Raw genomic sequence first — 19,541 nt, forward strand, 5'->3', positions numbered from 1 at the left:
ACTCATTTTAACCTGTTACATACACTCCCATAAATAGCCCCTTTTGAAACTAATGATTCAATTATTTAAGGCAACTAGCAAGGTCTAAGATAAAAATCAGTGGGGCTAAAATTTGTAGTTTTTCAATAAGGAAAAGGTATACACAAAAAATCTTGAGTAGGGGAAAAATTAGAAAGGTTTGCAGTTCAAGGTACATAACAGTAAACATGCATTAACATCTTCCTAGTTAAATCCCACCAAAATGGAAACACACACACACACACACACCCCCAGATAGCAGGGCTGGAAGACAAAAGGGGCACAAAAATAAAACCAGAATCACACAAAAAATTTGAAAAACACAAAATATACAGTAAAAATGTAACAGAGCTAGTGTGCTTACAATTCCAGGCAAGCACATAAAGAAAACACCTGCCAAAAAATAGCGTGTGTGTGTTTTTTTATTTAGCGCTATCACAGAATGCTCCTGAAATGATGAATTGCAGCTACTGAGAGATGTAAATTCACAGTGGCAGTCAGGAAATTAAATTAAGGAGACAAAAGTGCTGAGCCCTTCCTTCAAGCCAGGAGATTCCATTTTTGTCTCCAGCTAATGTGTGATTTACAGAGGCAGCCTAGGAAGTGGAAATCAAATAACAACCCAGGTAATGATGTTCTTAGCAATAGGAGAGCTTCCTCCAAGGTCCAAAAGGCAAATTCTCTAAACATGGAACTGAAGATTTATGTACAGTTTAAGAAACAATTATTTGGTAGAGAAGAGCCTAAGTATATAGGAGAAATTGATGCAGACACTAGCCTACAGTGTCCGTATCATTATGGATGAAATGAGACATTCACATGGACTACTAAGTCCAGTGGAGAAAAAGGGACAGCATGGCTTTTCCCTCAAAGGGAGCAAAAGCCAAGGTCTCCACCATGACAGGCCTTTATTTCTCTTTTCCCACCTATTACATGATGGTCCTCGTTTACTATGCATAGGTTCGCTTTAGGTGGTTACCTTTTACAGAAAACAAAGGAGCCAATGATGCTAATCACATCACAGAAGAGGGATATTTGCAAATGAAAAGGCAAAAGTAGTTGAACTGGTTACATTCGTCCTTGGAAGGTTTAGCGTGGTTTTTAGGAAGTTATTTTGCAGTAAATGTTTGCCACTGGGGGCTGCGCCCACACCACGCAGGATGGTCTACTACATCTTCCCCCTTGTTTTTAGTTAAGACCACTATGGATCCCACAAAGCTTGCTGCTTGCTGGTCTCCCACACGACCCTGGGAAAATAATTTGCAAATGCGTCAAAGTACACAGAACATTATTACAATCAGTAAGCAACCAGTGGTTCCATAGATCCACATTCTCAAATTAAGGCCATCAATCATTGTCAGGCAGTAATGATCAAATACATAACATTAAAAAAACTCTGAGGGTCTATTTTGAATCAGGGCCAGATAGCTAAAGTGCCACAAAACTTTGGGGGAAAAAAATCATTTCAGGTTAGGATCCTTATCATTTAAATTGCGGATACTAGCAAAGTAGGTTTCATAGGATTTTATGCTTTCTCTCTTAGGCCTGATTGCCTCAGGGAACCTACCCTTTCCAGCACAGGGCCACACTGTTTCAGGCTTAGGTGGAGCAAGGGAAGTAAGGCAGACAAGAGATTAGGAGACTTCTTGCAGACAGAATGAGGACTCAGGCTATGTCAAAGCCGAGGGGCAGGGGTGAGGGTCCATCATCCCCTTTTTCTATAGCCCCCTGAAGTCCTTCCCTGAGAGCCTTCCCACATGATCGTGACTTTCTTAGGTCAACCCTCCCTTCAGGAATATTACTGGTCATTGGCTAACTGACCAAGCATTGGGGGCCAGGCAGGGTGAAGTAAAATGGGCAGAGGCAGTGTTCCTGCCATGGATATAAGCTTTGTCTCCTCAGTGGCTTAGGGTCCCAAGGTCTCTCACTCAGCCTTAGTCATGGGGGGTTAAAGCTCCTGAAACCACGCAAGGTGGTTCCCAACATCTGATCTCCCCACTTTTTCATTTGTTAATGCTATTGCAGCTGTTAAGCCTGTGAAACCTACTATTTGCTGTTCCTGAATGCAATCTTAAGAAAATGACCTCTATATATATATCATAAAGCACAAGTAAGGATTAAGACAAAGGGGCATCCATGGGCTTCTAGGACCCAAACTTGTAAATTTGGTCCATTGAAACAGTTTTTAGAGTTCAACCATTGAACATTATGGGGCAATGAGGGGTTGTTGCCCTTTGCAGGAGGTGCTTGAGCCTCAGCCTCTGTCATTGGGATAGGCCCCATGCTCCTCCATTAGCAGACGGAGGCCTGTGAGTGATAGTATGAGTGTCCCGTTTTTCTTCTGGTTGTTCAGAGTCAGCTGGGCCAGCTGGTCTGTCAGGCAACTGGTTCTCAGCTTCAGGTAGCAAAGCTTGGTGTCTGTCCCACTCATAATGAGGCTATACTCTTTTAGCTGGTAGCCAGACAGGACCTGTAGGGATGGAAACACATGCATACACTCTTCCCCATGTTAAGAGGTCTACAGGGCCTTGCCAAGAGCCATCTCCCAGAGAATCCCTATATAAAACCTGAGGATAAGATGACTTTGGCTCTTTCTTCTGAAAATGCTTCTCAATTGGAGTACAGAGTGATTCATCACAATTTAGAAAATTATAGGTAAACATGGCTAATAAAATCAAGTTTTGGGGGGAAGGACACATGACTCCCCCTTTTTGTTTTTTAAGAAGAATTTTTAAAGTATAATGAGCCTGTTCTACAATTGTCTGACTGGTTGGTTTGTAAGGTATTCTTGTTTTGTATTGGATATTCCAATGCTGAAGAAAAACCTGAGTAGAATGGGCCAGGTATCTGGGGCCATTATCAGTTTTAATTTGCTGAGGTCACCCTAAATGACTAAAGACCTCAAGCCAATGGGATTGTATATTTTTAGCAGATTCTCCTGTTAAAGCAGATGCACGTAGGGCATCAGAGTAAGTATCAATAGAAATATGAACGTATTTGAATTTTCCAAAGGCAGCCTGTTGGGAACAAGGAAATTAGGAGTTAAATGGGACCTTGGTAAACAGAGACCACATTGTAGCTAAAAGGAAATGATAAGGGAGACACAGGGCAGTTAAGCAAACATCCAGTGTCTAGCAGACGGCTAGATAAGCAATGCTTTGTAGTTTTTAATGAGAAAATAGAAAACTAGCTAGCTAGAGCCAGGAGATTACTAGGTTAATGAACAAACATCCTGCCTTCCCGCCTTATGCAAAAATGCTTGGTTTGAAATTCCCGTGCTTGGTCTTTGTAAGTGAATTGCTAAGTGCCGCATCTGCTTCTGTAAAACACTTGCTTGCCTGCCCCTATATAAGAACGTAGTTGTAAGCGCCGGGTGCGACTCTCCAGCTAGGCTGCTTGGGTGCTTGCATGCCCCATTTGAGAGTTCACCCCTGCGCAGGTTAAACTCGGCCAATAAAATAATACCTTTGAACCCCTGAAAGTCTCCGATGCTCATTTCTCGCGGGTATTGAATGCAACACAGCCTAATGAGTGACATCTGTTTGCTGAATTATTTGAGAACTTAGTGCTTGAGTATTAACTCCTATAGATGGGGGTGCCTTGCTAAGGGCTTGGTAATCAGGACATTCTTTAATAATTTGCTTAGTTTGTGAGTAAGGGATATTAAATTGTTTTCGGAGTGCCTGGCTATTTTGATGAAAAAACTGATGAGAAACTGTTGCTTGCTGGAAGGCAGTGAGGACACTAATAAGGCATCTGCCTTATTGTTACCATCCACCAGGGGGCCAGGAAAGCCTAAATGGGATTGAATATTAGTAATGAAGAGGGGGGTGTTCCCACTTGTCAAGGAGGGACTGTAGGGTCAAAAACAGGTTAAGTAGATTGGAGTCAATATAAGTCTTAATTAATGCCTGATCTGGATGCAGAATAGTATAAACAGTATATCCTGAGTCACAGACTATATTCAAATGTTCCTGGGGTCATTGCTGCAGGGCCATGATTGCAGCAAAAAGCTCAGCCCTTTGAGTAGAGCAATGTCCTGAGGATACAAAACTTCTCCAGTTTTTGCCCTCTTGCCAGGTAATAGCAACCTGTCTGGTTTTTCCGGACCCATCACAGTTCTTGCCCCAGTTATTGGCGTAGGGATGATCTTTTCTGCTAGCCTTATTTGAAGGAATGGAATGTTTTGAAGCAATTTATCTGAGGGCAGGTTAATTTCTAGTCCTCCTACAGAGTCAGCTATGGCACACTGAAATTCTAAAGATTGAGCTGCCAATTGTAAATAGACTTGAGTTAAGGGGATGTGAATAAAGGCAGGATCATATCCAAATAACTGCTGTGTTTTCTCATGTCCTTTTATAATAAGATGGCACAATGCAGTTATGTAGGTGGTAATAGTATGTTGTGGTTGATGAGACAGAAAAAGCCACTCTATCACAGTTAAAGGGGTGATAACTGTCCTATAAGATCCATTAGGGTGCCTAAGGTTGAGAAACAGAAAAGCCAAATAGGAAACTGTGAATTAATTCTAGTTAGTTGTCACTGCTAAATATGTTGATTTATTATACTTCATTCTTGTTGGGCTTCGGAGGACCGTTTTCTGGAGGAATTAAGATTTGGGTCCCCTTTAAGGGCATTAAATAAATGAGTTAACTGTTAGGTAGGTATTCCAAGGCTGGGTTGCACCCAGTTGATTGCTTCCAGAAGTTGTTGGAGGTGATTAAGAGTTAAATCCTTAGGTGGATTAATTTGAAGGACTTGAGGTTGAATTGTCCTATTAAAAAGAGTATAGCCTAAATATTTCCAAGGTTCTGAATGCTGAATTTTTTTCTGGAGCAATTACTAGCCCAGCAGAGGGTACAGAATTTTTAAGAAAGGAAACAGTTTTTGCTAAAATATCTTGTGAAGGAGCTGCGATCAGGATGTCATCCATATAATGATAGATAATTGAATTAGGAAACTGATCTCTCACTGATTAAATGGCTGTATGAATGAAATGCTGGCAGATAGTTGGGCTGTTAAGCATTCCCTGAGGCAAAAGTCTCCATTGAAACTGCTGTAAAGGCTGAGAATTGTTAATGACTGGGAGGGAAAATGCAAAACGCTCCCAATCCTTTTCTGTTAAAGCGATTATGAAGAAACAATCCTTTAAGTCAATAACTAAAAGTGGTCAATCCTTTGGTATGCAAACTGGACTGGGGACCCCTGGCTGTAGGGGACCCATAGGTTGGAGGGATTCATTGATTTTTTTAGATCATGATTAAGCCTCCATTTGCCAGATTTCTTTGGTACAACAAAAATAGGCATATTCCAAGGGCTGTTAGAGAGTTCAATAAGACCTGCTTCTAATTGTTGTTTAACTAAAACGCAGGTCTGTTCAAGTCGCTCTCCTCTAAGTGGCCACTCATCAACCCATACTGGTGTATTGGAGAGCCAGGTAAGCAGTAGGGGAGTAGTGCAAACAAGGCTCCAAGTGGCAGCTGAAAAACAGCCTCAGTTTTAAAAAGTGCCATTTTTTCCCCCTGCTTGGAAAGACAGGACCCCTGCTGTTTCTGCAAGCTGCAATGAGTTTAAGCAGCAAGTTAATTGCCCTGGTGTTCTCAGGACCTGGTAGTTCCTAGGTTCAGAGTTTGCAAGGAAAGTGGGAAAGATGGGAGTGGGGTACTCTGCTCAAACATGTTTTAGACAAAAGTGGTTATGTGCCAAGGGCCTTCTGTGACTCAATTACCTAACCGTTCCCTCCAGGAGAATAGCCAGTTCTTTCCCAAGGAAACAATCAGTGTTTACAGGTACTGAGTTAAAAAATGGTGCTTAGTCTTCCATGGAGAAGGACTAGTTCTCCCCAGGAGACAGTACACCTATATTTTATTTTTACAATAAAGGGTCATGGCCCTGGCATAAACAAGGAGGATTCTCAATATTTCTTTAACATATCACTCCCCCCATCCCACTTATAGCATTCTTTAGATTGACAAATTTATTAACACATTCATAACTTTCAGAAACAGCTTTTTCTCTACTGGCAAATACATTTACTTTTGTTGTTGTTAATTCTTAGTGATTACTGTATTCTTTGTGTGTGCTCAAAAACAAGCTGTCTAGTCATTATGTTCCAGGGTGCAGCCAAGAGGGGGGACCCCAAATGGGCATTTGAAATGGGGTCCAGAAGTCAAGGTGTCCAGGAGATTTTAAGGGGTCTTCACCCCTTCCCCCACAGGTGTGAGTTGGGGGAAGGCGCACACAGAGCAAGAACATGCAGGGCAGCTTTGCAGCTAATCCATGGCATGGTCATTTAACATACCTATAGCCTTTGGCTGGTCACTTAGGTATGCTAAATAGCTATGGCCATGCTCAAGGCCAGGGGGATAGAAAGGGACCTCCCCCCCGCAAGATGTGACTGGGGGGCAGGTCCCCCAAGTTACAGTGCCTGCGTGGGAGTTAGGAGAAGATTGGCTCCATGACATGGGGTCACACCTGCCCAGACCCACGATGGCAACCAGAAAAGCTGGAGAAGACAGCAGATTGAGGGCAAGTGTGCCCGAGCGTAGGAGGAGTTAGAAATGGGGCTGCAGAGGAAGACTGGCACGGGGATTTAAAACCCAGATGCAGCAGCCACTGAGGGAGAGGGAACCACGTGGCCTTGACAGAGTGGAGACTCCCGCAGCCCTGAGAGAGAGAACCATGTGGTTTTGGCTGAGTGGGGACTCCCGTGGCCCTGGGAGAGAGGATCACATGCCTTTGCCAGAGCAGGGTTCCCCCACAGTTTTAGAAGGGGAAACCACCACCTGGTTTTAGCAGAGATCCCGGTGACTCAGCTGAGGGTGCCGGGAACCCAGGGAGGTCTCCCAATAGAGATGGAGTACTAACTGGGAAGAACCAGAGGACTGCCTGAGCCATGGACTTCTATTTCCTTTCCTGAGATATGGTACTCTGGACTGGGCAAAGGGGGAAGGAAGGAAGGACTGTGTCTGTTTGTGGGTGTTTTAAGGGACTTTAGGATTTTTGATAAAGACATTAGGTCACTACTTTAAGTTTGTATAGCATTAAATAAACATTTCCTTTCCTTTTCACGAATCTCTGGCATTGAGAGACGTCTTTCCTCGGGCAGCGGACATGACGGACCTGGAGGCTTCTTTCAGTAATAGTATATCATCCCAGGCCCCGCCTTGTTTGTTCTGTAACAATTATCTAGTGCCCTTGACAACTTTAAAGAGGCTGGAGAAGAGGGAAGGAGGACACTAATCTTGGCACAGCTTGTTCCGAGGACCAAAGCAGTCCCTGGGCCTCCAGAAGGAGGGATTCACAGTGGTTAAAAGACACATTTTCTTGTTGTTTTTCTTCCTGCGCTTTATGCTGCCTGAGGGAAGTGATATCTTTTTCCTTCTTTAAACAATCAATTTAAATTCTTTCTGAGTAGAATCCTTATGATGTAACAATATGAGAGATCTTATTCTATATACCAGAGGTTTAGCAAAATATTTTGAGACTGAGCCATTCAGAAACAAAAACAAAATTCAAGCAAACCAATATTTTCAAATTAAATCCTCTAAAGGAGGAAGTGAGACACTAGCCTTAGAATCTTATCTCACACTACCTGGTGTTATTTCAACTTCTGCCCAACTTTTTCCTAAATGACTAAATCTAAAGATCTCTTATCGTGGAGACATTCCGCAGCCCTAAAAAAACTGCTGAACTAGCTTAAAACATTGCTACTCTTCCCCAGAGAGCCTGTTCCCCATGGTTGAGGATTCACAGAAACCTTCAAAGAAACTCTTTAACAAATAAAAGAATCTTTTCCTGAAATTCCTCCCACCGCAAGCACGGCGATTACAAAAATAGCCTCAATTTTGTTTTTCCTCCACCTTCACCTTTAAATCCTTATGCAGGTGGTCAGAGGTAAAGGCAAAATCAAAGGGGGCTGCAAGAGACGGCTTAAAAGAAAGAATTTGCCGAGATGCATGTAAATTGTCCTGTAACTAGTTGATGTTTTTAAAACTGATTAAGCCCTGGCTGGCGTAGCTCAGTGGTTTGAGTGCGGGCTGTGAACCAAAGCATCACAGGTTCAATTCCCAGTCAGGGCACATGCCTGGGTTGCAGGCCAGGTCCCCAGTGGGGGCCGCATGAGAGGCAACCACACATTGATGTTTCTCTCTCTCTCTTTCTCCCTCCCTTCCCCTCTAAAAATAAATAAATAAAATGGTTTAAAAAATAAAGCTGATTAAAGGGAAAGTTTTTGCTCTCTCCCCCAAGCCAAGACCTATTTGAGGGTTGTGCCACGGGGATGGGCTTGTGAGTGTTTTTACAGTGTGCCTCTTGTTATGTGGACTTTTGCTTGTGGCTGGTGGGAAACCTAGTGTTCTGTCCCTGTCCACATCCCAGCTTATCTGCTCATGTGTGTCTTCTAGCAGCAAGTGCCCTCATGGCTCTTAATTGCTCAACCCATGCCCACGAGATTGTGGCAAATACTTGGGAGAAAGAGAGCAAGGCTCCTGCTTACTAAAAAGGGTGCAGATGTGAAGTGGTCACAAGAGAGGGTGATGTAGGAACAAAACCCTTTTCGTCTGAAATCCTACACACCCTACAACCTAACTGAAAAATACTTGTCATCGCCCTACCTGGGCTAATGTGTGCATACCCCAACCAAGTTGGTGTGTTGTCCACAATTGTGGCTCATAGCCCTGAGTCCCTCCAGTTGGGCTCCAACTGATGTGGACACTGGCCAGAAGTGTCCATGGCATTGTGGATGAGACGAGACAAATTCATGTGGACTACTGAGTCCTGTGGAGGAAAAGGGACAGCACAGGCACTCTCTCAAGGGGAGAGCACCCCAACCCTTGCCTTGACAAGCTTTTATGGCTTTTCTGGGCACATTGCATTGAGGATGGTCCTCATTTACTATGCACAGGTTTGCTTCAGGTGGTTACCTTTTACAGAAAACAGTGGAGAGGCTGTTGCTAATTACATCAAAAAAGAATAATATTTGCAAATATAAAGGGAAAAGTGGTTGAACTGGTTACACTCATCCATGGAAGGTTTAGCATAGATTTGAGGAAGTTACTTTAAAGATATGTAGTAAACATTTGCTACCTCAATTCAGGGTGAGGGAGTTTTACAAAAACCAAGTCTCAAAGCAGCCTAGGTACAATGAAGGCCTGATTCCCCACAGGGGAGCCTACCCATGGGTGTGGGTCCTGTGTACTGGACTTCATTTTCCACTGGCTTTTCAAGTGGGAGCTGGGCCCACACCACACAGAATGGTTTTCTATAAGGTACAATCTCTTAAAGTTCTGGATAATTAGATAGAATACCGGAGGGTCTTCTTTGTAATTTAGAAAAGAGTCATTTTGTAATAGAATAAACTTGGTTGCCCTCTTGGAGGTTTATGGGGCCAGAAACTAGTTTTTTATTAAGACACTTCCTTTGCCCCAGACCTGAAGGCTTACAGGAAAATGAGGGTCTCTGTAGATGGAAAACACAGAAGTGGAAACGTACTCACGCCACCAGGGTCGAGCAGTGGGTCTGGGGTTGTCAGGATTACAGGCAATTGCTCAAGAATGCTGTACTGGTTCCTTCCCAACAGTTCTTTGCAGCCTGGACACTCAGTAGGACCATGAATTATGCAAACGGTGTCCAGGGAACACAAAACCTCTGAATTAAACAAAGAAAAAGAAACAGAAGTAGATTGTTGTGATCCTTTAAGTCTTTTAGATTTCTGTCGGTGGACACTCACTAGGACATGTTTCTCCGGAGACATTTGGTAGGTCAGTGGGATCCTGGAGGATGCCCTGTGGCCCACTAGGAAAGCTCCTGAGGCAAGCAAAGAGGGATGCCTCTAGATTGCAAAGGAGTATCTTTGTGGGGTTTTTTTTTTCCTTCTCTTTAAGATCACCACAGGCAAGATGGGAACCACATCTTCCATCCCTTCCAAATCACCATTGGATTGCATTCTTAGCAATTGGGATAAATTTGACCCTAAAAATTTAAAAAGAAAGAGATTAGTTTTCTTTCGTCACACTGTTTGGCTCCAGTATAAATTAGGGGACAGAGAGATATGGCCAGAAAATGGGAGCAGGAATTATAATACTGTCCTACAGTTAGATCTATTCTGCTGGAGGGAAGGCAAATGGTCTAAAATTCCTTATGTGTAGGTATTTATGGCTATGAACCAAGATCCCTTGTTTTGCTCCAGCCCCACCCTGACAGAACCTATGGGCCCAAGTGTTGATCAATTAGAAGATATTCTCCTTAGTTCCCTGTCTCTCAAGGGAGATTAAGGGGAACCCAGAGTTCTGGAGTCCCTTCCCCTACCTTAGAGGGAGCAACCTCTCCACCACCTTAAGCTATGGACAACCTAAAGCTACAAGCTGAGGAAAAACGCAGCCCTGCAGGACATACTAGGAGTGGCGCTTCTTATCTCCCTGCCACTCCTACCCTTGAGGGAGGTAGCAAGTGCTGAAGGTGCTATAAGGGTCCAAGTGCCCTTCTCTATAACTGATTTACAACAATGTAAAGACAGGCTAGGGAGTTTTTCAGAGGACCCTTCATGTTTCACTAGTAATTTCCAGAATCTTTCTTTAGCTTTTAGTATGTCATGGAGAAATTTGTACATAATTCTGACTACCTGCTGTTTCCCACATTAGCAACAGTGGATCTGTGAGGAGTCCCATAAACATGTAGACCAGCTGCATACCCTGAACTCCTAGTCTCTGTAAGCCAAGCACGCATGTATGTTGGGGATTGGGCAGCAAGCCATGTGGGTGTGACACCATTTTGTGTAAAATGGAGGATGAGCCACATGAGTGCTCTACCATGAAGGACAGGTCATGAATGGATGCCACCATCTTAGATGATGGGTTACCTGCGAGTTCTACCATCTTGGAACTGGGCAAGGTGGTGGGCTAAGGGTTCTCTTCATATTATGGGCTGTGTGTTGCTGCTGTGTGGGTACTGCACCAGTCTGGTTCTCTGTGCAACTCATTCTGATAGGATGGCTCTGGTTCTGAAGGTCATGAACTGGGGTCCAAGGGTGGCCATCTGATTTATAGAGTTTGCAAAGTCTAAGCCTCAAAAAGCTGGGGGATGTCTCTGTGAATCTAGAGACTTTTAGTGGAAAGTGTTTAAAGTGCTAGGGACTTCTAGCTGCTAGATACTAAGTTTAAGTATTGAGTTTAAGTATAGTCCTTCCCAGTGTGGGAAAGGAATGGGGATCAAAAGTGAATTATGGTTAAATCTATCTGTGGAAAAAAGGGTTATAGAAGGTCTGTGAATATTGCGGAAGAACTATGGGAAGCTGTAAAGATAAATGGAAATGTGAAAGTTTTGGACAGAAAGTATGTGGTGTTAGTAATGGAAGGTATAAGGCATGGAGATGCAATCTTGGTGGATATCCGAAGGAAAAGGATTTTCCTTCATGCTTTATATTTTTCTCCCTACCTGATTCCTCCAGAATCTGGCATTCTGAAGGAGTGATGACATAAGATTTCTTTGCATAAATCCAATAATACCAGTAATTAATGGTGGTTTCGTTAACAAAGATTTTGACTGGAATTTCATGCCTGAAGGCAGTATGTCTGGGTTCTGGTTGTCACCAGAAAGCCCTGAGGAAGAGAGATTGAATTGTGAAGCTAGCGAAAGCCCACAAAGAAGAGTCTTGTACCTTGGTTGGTTGTGTGGTTCATGGCAGTCTTTCCAGGGAAGTAACAAAGGTGTTTTCCTGAAAGATGGCTGAAAAGGAACCTGCAGGCACAATGGAAGCCTCAAGGATTTGAGAGAAACAACTGGTACAGGTGAAGCCAGATGGCAGATGTGTGGCTCTGCCTCTGTGCAGCAAGTGGCGAACTGAAAAGTCAGTCTAAAGATTCCCTGTGTGAGTTCCAGCAATGTGGACTTAAAGATCATAGGTGGTACAGGCTGCTCTTAGTGTGTTTATGCAAATGAACAGGCAAAATTAAAAGCTGTACTCAATGTAGTCCCTGTAATGAAAATGAGGGTGAGGGAGGGTAACCCTCATGGAGGGTTAGCAACTGGGGAGTGGGAGGGGGGCAGGGAAGGTACAGAGAATAAGTAGCATAGATGGTAGGTAGAAAATAGACGGGGGGAAGGCAAGAATAGTATGGGAAATATAGAATCTAAAGAACTTATGACACATGGACATGAACTAAAGGAGGGGAATGTGGGTGCAGGGTGGAGGGGAATGAAGGGGGAAAATGGGACAACTGCAATATCATAATAAAATATATTTTAAAAAATGAGAGTGATCTTACTGAGAAAAAGCATGGTACAAAGAAAATCACAATGCTCAGTATTGGACATCAGAATGGTGCAGCTAACTGTCTTGAAAGTTTATTTTCATTTGGAAGTTGAAACTGGGTTTGTAATGTCACAAAAGATGTTCAATTTACAGGCATGAAGGACCTGTCAAATTGCCACTGTTAAATGGCAATTTGCATCATGGAAATGGCATTTGTTTGATGTCATTGCATCAAAGGCCTTGCAATTGGATGTCTTCCCAAAAGACGGTCTCACAGGCACAGAGGCTGGATTGGAGATTATTGGGAATAATCCCCGAGAACCTGGTTACCTATGCCCACCTGTGACCGTATCTTTCTCTGAGAAAGGAAGAGATGAAGACTGTTGCTGAAAACAGGAGGAGTGATTGAACTTCTGCATAAAGAGAAGTTAAAGCCTAGATTTTTTGGAGTTTTGGACCAACTACAAAAATTAAAATGTGCCCAGAGGCTGAACATGGGGAAATTAGAAAATATAACATAAACGTTTCATAAAAATGAAATTATATATGGCTGGCCCTCAATATACACTTGTTTTGCATCTGTGAATTCAATCAACAATGATTCAAAAATATTTGAAAAAAAAAGTTACATTGTTGCTGGCATGTGTTAGGTGCTATGTCAGAGCTACAGTGGTTATGTTTGTACTGAGCATGGACAGTTCTTTTTCTTATCATTATTTCCTAAACAATATAGTCTAACAACTAGGATTTACATTGTATTAGGCATTATAAATAATCTAGAGATGATTTAAAGTATATGGGAGAATTTGCATGTATGTAAATACTACACTATTTTATATAAGGGACTTGAACATCCTCAGAGTTTGGTATCCCCATGTAAAAGTGGGGGTGTCCTGGAACCAATCCCTATAGATACCGAGGAATACCTGTACTGTCCTTTGGTAAAGCATAATGTGGACACAAAAAGTTCTATGAAAAGTAACCACACAGGGTGATGTGATTATATTTTCAACTGAGCAGCTCATGGTCAGCAGTCATACCCTAGGCCTGTAACTTCTTTAGTGAAAGGTTTTAAGCCCATCCTGTCCATTGTTCTTGTGAATCTAGGTTAACACACCTTTAAAATACTAAAAGCAATACCCCTTGAGAAGGTATTAACCTTAAAGAGAACACATAATCTTGTTAACTAGCTTGTAATCCAATTCTCTCACGGCTTTCTCCCACCTTCATATAACCTTCCTTATTTCAAATGAATAAAAGAAACTGCAAAATCATTATTCTCAGGAGCTCTTGAGATTTTTCTCCCTGGTATATGTCATCCATTTGCTCAAATAAACTCTTATAAAAATTATCTACAGGTTTGGATATTTCTTACATCATCAAAAACATACAAAATAATTATAAGAACTAAAAAGATTATTGGCAAAATAATTGACATCTAAAGTATATTTTAGATAATTATAAAATATCAAAACATCTATTATTTAGTCAATAATCTTTGCTTTAAAGTTCTGACTACAAAAAATGCTTAATTTTTTTACATTTTATAAAAGATCCCACATATGTACAGAAATACTACAAATTAACAAGAAAAAACAAAAACCAAGGAATTTTTTTAAATGTGTTCAAAATTTAAAGATACTTTTTTTTTTTAGAGAGGGAAAGGAGGGAGAAAGAGAGAGAGAGAGAAACATCAATGTGCGATTGCTGGGGGCCATGGCGTGCAACCCAGGCATGTACCCTGACTGGGAATTGAACCTGCGACACTTTGGTTCGCAGCCCGTGCTCAATCCACTGAGCTAAGCCAGCCAGGGCTGTAAAGATACTTTTAATTATTTTATTTTTATTTTGTTTTTTATTTTTTTTAAATTGTTGTTCAATGACAGTTGTCTGGGTTTACTCCCTACCACTCCCCCCACCCCAGCCAAACCCTCCTCCTTCTCTTGCTTCCACACCCCCCTTGGTTTTGTCCATGTGTCCTTTATAGTTGTTCCTGACAACCCTTACCCTCTTCCCCCATTACCCCCTCTCACCTTCCCTGTGGTTACTGTCAGATTGTTCTTAATCTCAATGTCTCTGGTTATATTTTGCTAGCTTTTTTCTTTTGTTGATTAGGGTCCAGTTAAAGGTGAGATCATATGGTATTTGTCCCTCAATGCCTGGCTTATTTCACTTAGCATAATGCTCTCCAGTTCCATCCATGCTGTTGCAAAGGGTAGGAGCTCCTTCTTTCTCTCTGCTGCATAGCATTCCATTGTGTAAATGTACCATAGTTTTTTTTAATCTATTCATTTACTGATGGGCACTTGGGTTGCTTCCAATACTTGATTATTATAAATTGTGTTGCTATGAACATTGGAGTGCATGGGCTCTTTTGGATTGGTGTTTCAGGGTTCTTAGGATGTAATCCTAGCAGTGGAATTGCTGGGTCAAAAGGCAGATCCATTTTTAATTTTCTGAGGAAATTCCATACTGTTTTCCACAATGGCTGCACCAGTCTGCATTCCCACCAACAGTGCACTAGGGCTCCCTTTCTCCACATCCTCTCCAAAACTTGTTTGTTGATTTATGATGGCCATTCTGACTGGTGTGAAGTGGTATCTCATTGTGGTTTTAATTTGCATCTCTCTGACAGCTAGTGATGCTGAGCATCTGTTCATGTGTCTCTGGGCCCTCTGTATGTCTTCCTTAGAGAAGTGTCTATTCAAGACTTTTGCCCATTTTTTAATTGGGTTGTTTGTTTCCTGGAGTCATGTGAATTCTATATATTTTTTGGAGATCAAACCCTTGTCCGAGTTATCATTGAAAAATATGTTTTCCCAAATAGTTGGTTCTCTTTTCACTTTAATGCTGTTCTCTTTAGCCATGCAGAAGCTTTTTAATTTGATGAGGTCCCATTTGTTTATTCTTTCCTTTGTGTCCCTTGCGTTAGGGGACATATCAGTGAAGATATTGCTGTGTGGAATGTCTGAGATTTTCCTGCTGATGTTTTCCTCTAGACTCTTATGGTGTCATAACTTATACTTAAGTCTTTTATCTACTTTGATTTTGCTTTTGTTTATGGTGTAAGTTGGTGATCAAGTTTCATTTTTTTGCATGTAGCTGTCCATATCTCCCACACCATTTGTTGAAGAAGTTTTTTGCTCCATTTTATGCTACTGCCACCTTTCTCAAATATTAATTGACCATAGAGACTTGGGTTTATTTCTGTGCTCTCTATTCTGTTCCATTGGTCTATGTGTCTGTTCTTATGCCAGTACCAGGCTGTTTTGATTACAGTGGCCTTATAATACAGCTTGATATCAGGTATTGTGATTCCTCCCTCCTACTTTGTTCTTTCTCAAAATTGCTGCAACTATTCAGGGTCATTCATGGTTCCACATAACTTTTTGAAATGTTTGTTCAATAACTGTGAAATATGTCATGGCTACTTTAATAGGGATTGTGTTGAATGTATAAACTGCTTTGGGTAGTATGGACATTTTGATGATGTTAATTCTTCCAATCCGTGAGCATGGTACATGCTTCCATTTGTTTGTGTCATCAGTGTTCCATCAGTGTTGTGCAATTTCCGAGTACAGGTCTTTTATATCTTTGGTTAGGTTTATTGCTAGGTACTTTATTTCTCTTGTTGCTATATCAAATGGGATGTTTTTCCTGATTTCTGTTTCTGATTTTTCATCATTGGTATACAAAAAATGCCTTTGACTTTTGAATATTGATGTTGTATTCACTGTTTTGCCAAATTCACTTATTAGGCCAAGTGGTTTTTTGGTGGAGACTATAGGATATTCTATGTATACTATCATGTCATCTGCAAATAATGACAGTTTTGCTTCCTCCTTTCCAATTTGGATGCCTTTTATTTCTTTTTCTTGTCTGATTGCTCTGGCTATGACTTCCAATACTATGTTGAATAGAGGTGGTGAAAACAAGTATCCTTGTCTTGTTCCTGATCTTAGTGGGAAAGCTCTAAGTTTTTCCCATTGATTACGATGTTGACTGTAGGTCTCCAATATATGACCTTTATTAGGTTGAGGAATGTTCCACCTATTCCCACTTTGCTAAGTGTTTTAATCATAAATGGGTGCCATACCTTATGAAATGCTTTTTCTGCATCTATTGATATGATGATGGGATTTTTGTCTTTGATTTTGTTTATGTCATGTATTACATTTATTGATTGCAAATATTGTACCATCCTTGCATCCCTGAGATGAATCTCACTTGATTATGGTGTATGATCTTTTTAACATATTGCTGGATGCATTTTGCTAATTATCTGTTGACGATTTTAGTGTCTATGTTCTTCAGCGATATTGGACTGAAGTTTTCTTTCTTTGTTATGTCTTTATCTGCTTTTAGGATTAGAATGATGTTGGCTTCAAAAAAAGAGTTTGGGAGTCTTCCATTTTCTTGGACTTCTTGGAATAATCTGGGAAGAATGGGGTTAGCTTATCCTTAAATGCTTTTAAAATTCTCCTGTGTAACTGTCCTGTCCAGGGCTTTTATGTGTTGGGAGTTTTTTGATTACTGCTTCAATTTCATCAGCTGTTACTGGTCTGTTCAGGTTTTCTTCTTCTTCATTCAGTTTTGGAAGATTATACTTAAACATATACTTTTAAAAAGAAAATAATGTGTCAATATGCACATAAAATGGTACTCAATCTCATTAGTCATCAGGGAAATGCCAGTTAAGACAACAAATCTATGAGAATGGCTAAAATAGAAAAGATTCACAATAAAAAATGTTGGCAAAGATCCTGAACTGGAACTCTCAAATATTTCTGGTACTAGTAAAAAATAGTACAACTAATAGGGATAGGTTAGTAGTTTCTTATAGAGTTAAACCACATGAGTAGTAATTTCACTTCTAAGTAGTTAACAAAGAGAAATAAAGACATAAATCCACAGAAGCACTTGTACAAGAAAACTCACAGTAATCTTAGTCATAATAGCCCCAAAGCAAAAACAACGCACATATCTACCAAAAGAAAAATATGAATAAACAACTTATGATGTTTCATAACAATGCAATACTACTCAATGATACAAAAGAACAAAATAAGAATACAAGGTTCTCAAAGACACTAGCAGCCAAACTTTTAAACTCCTAATAGGATACTCTTCTCTAGGGAATCTACTTGAAAAGGAAGTATCTAAACTAAAGGTTTTCCAAGAAACAACCCATTGTAGTCATACTAGAATAATGGTCAGAGTCAAGAATCCCATCCATGCACTCAGGACTTTCTAAGCAGCTTTTTACTTAGTCCCCCACTGTTCATTATGAGCAAGCAGCCATAGATTGTCCAGCAGTTAAGAAAAGCATCTAACATTGAAAATAGACCTAAGCAAATCAAAAGTGGAAGAAATAAGTTAGCTTAAAGAAATATTTTATATGAAAAATAGAGCTTTCCCAAAACTATCAGTAATGTTCTCAAAGAATATTGCATCGATAACACAAGAAAAGGATTCTACCAGGAAAAGGAAATTCTGGGGGAAAGTGGAGGAAAAGAAAAGGGAGAAAGACACTGATATGCAGATGCAGGCATGCAGCACACCTGTGCACAGAAAGGAGGCAGAGAAGGGAAAAGGGGAAAGTAAATGAAGGAGTAAGAATGGATGTCTTAGGGTCAACACAGTAAAGCAGAAGCTCACAGAGCAAGCAGTCTACATGCCTATGTGAGTAGGTAGCTAGAGGGCTCCAAGCACAATCTCTCTCCCCAAAATGATGAAACTGATTATTACCTACCATTTAAATCTGACTAATAGGAATTCAACAAAACCTAAAAGCATTACTATGATAAACTATTGTTAAAATCTCACCAAAAACTTACTTTATGATTTTATCACAAGAAAACTCAGAGGGATATAAGTAAAATTTAAGAAGTAACTCTGAGCAAATATTGTATTAAAAAACAGTTAAAATATACAACAATGTGGCAACATTTAAGAAGAATTACTAAAAAATAAAAAATAATGTAAAAGATGAGAAGAGTGTTCAGAGTTGAAGCTTTCTTGATTGCTCAGAAAGACACTGCAGAGTTCTGATTAACTTTAGACTTCTTTAATCTACTGTACAGTGAAAGCACAAAGAAGAATGATAACCTCCAATCCAATGGGGAGAAAAATGAGAACGTAGAAAATCAATCAACTGGGCAAAAGAGAGAAAATAGACAAAAAAGAAGCAAAGAAAAAGAATGGAAAGTAGAATACACAAAATAAGTTTAACTACATTGAATTCAAATGCTGTCATTTCAATAAAATTTTAAAATGTATAACAATACTATGGACAATAGCCCATAGCATAATTTATGGACAGATACACATGTGGTATAGATATAGAAACATGAACAAGATGCAGACTAAATTTGGCACAGTGATCACCCTCTGTAGAAATAGGAAGGAGGATAGTTTGTCAGTGTTATTTCAACTCTACCTACATACATTTTCTGTTTTAAGAAATCTCTTAAGTATATGCAGCAAAATTCTAATATCATTGACAAAGATATAGGAGCTATTATATTCATCTGTTTTTTCTGAACCGTTTCATAATTTTAAAGATATTAACAGAACAGCAATAGTAAAATACATGATATTCTCATTACTACAAAAATGCAAAGTTCTGAACTGTTTTTCAGAAAACCATTTTAAAATGGTTAGTTTACAAATGCATGACTCTCATTTAAGTTCACAAAATACTGAAAACATTAGTCTTATAAGCTATTCAAAGTCAAGACCTATTCAAATCCAAGTGCCTGAATTATTTTTATAATTGTCCTTAAAATAAGAAACTATTATCTTTGATAATGCCAACACTTTACAGGTAAAATTCTATCTTCAAAGAGCAACTTCCATTATGGTGAATTGAAACAAGACTTCACCTATCACAGTAACAAAAAAAAAAAAACAACTTTTTTCTCCCCCACATATAAAACTGAGTTTTTTCACCAAAGACCATCTAGGAATATTTGGTGGTATGGGAATAGTACCTGTTAAGTCCTTTGCTAAAATCAAGATGGTTCCTGAGATGGTCGCTAACAAATTTCACATAATCAGGGTATATTGGTACATGAATGTCATTGAACCTGATAAAATTAAAAGGCCCAGTGGTCTTTAAAGTTAGAGAAATAGATATGTATATAATCTGCACTCAACTTATATTTATTTCTCTAATTGAAAGAAAAGACAATTTATATAAAATTATTCAAAGTGGAGCCAGACTATTTTAACAAACTTTTTTATATACTACATAAGTGCTTTGCAACCTCTA

The sequence above is a fragment of the Phyllostomus discolor genome, chromosome 5 (assembly GCF_004126475.2).
Source record: "Phyllostomus discolor isolate MPI-MPIP mPhyDis1 chromosome 5, mPhyDis1.pri.v3, whole genome shotgun sequence".
In the NCBI taxonomy this organism is placed as follows: Eukaryota; Metazoa; Chordata; class Mammalia; order Chiroptera; family Phyllostomidae; genus Phyllostomus; species Phyllostomus discolor.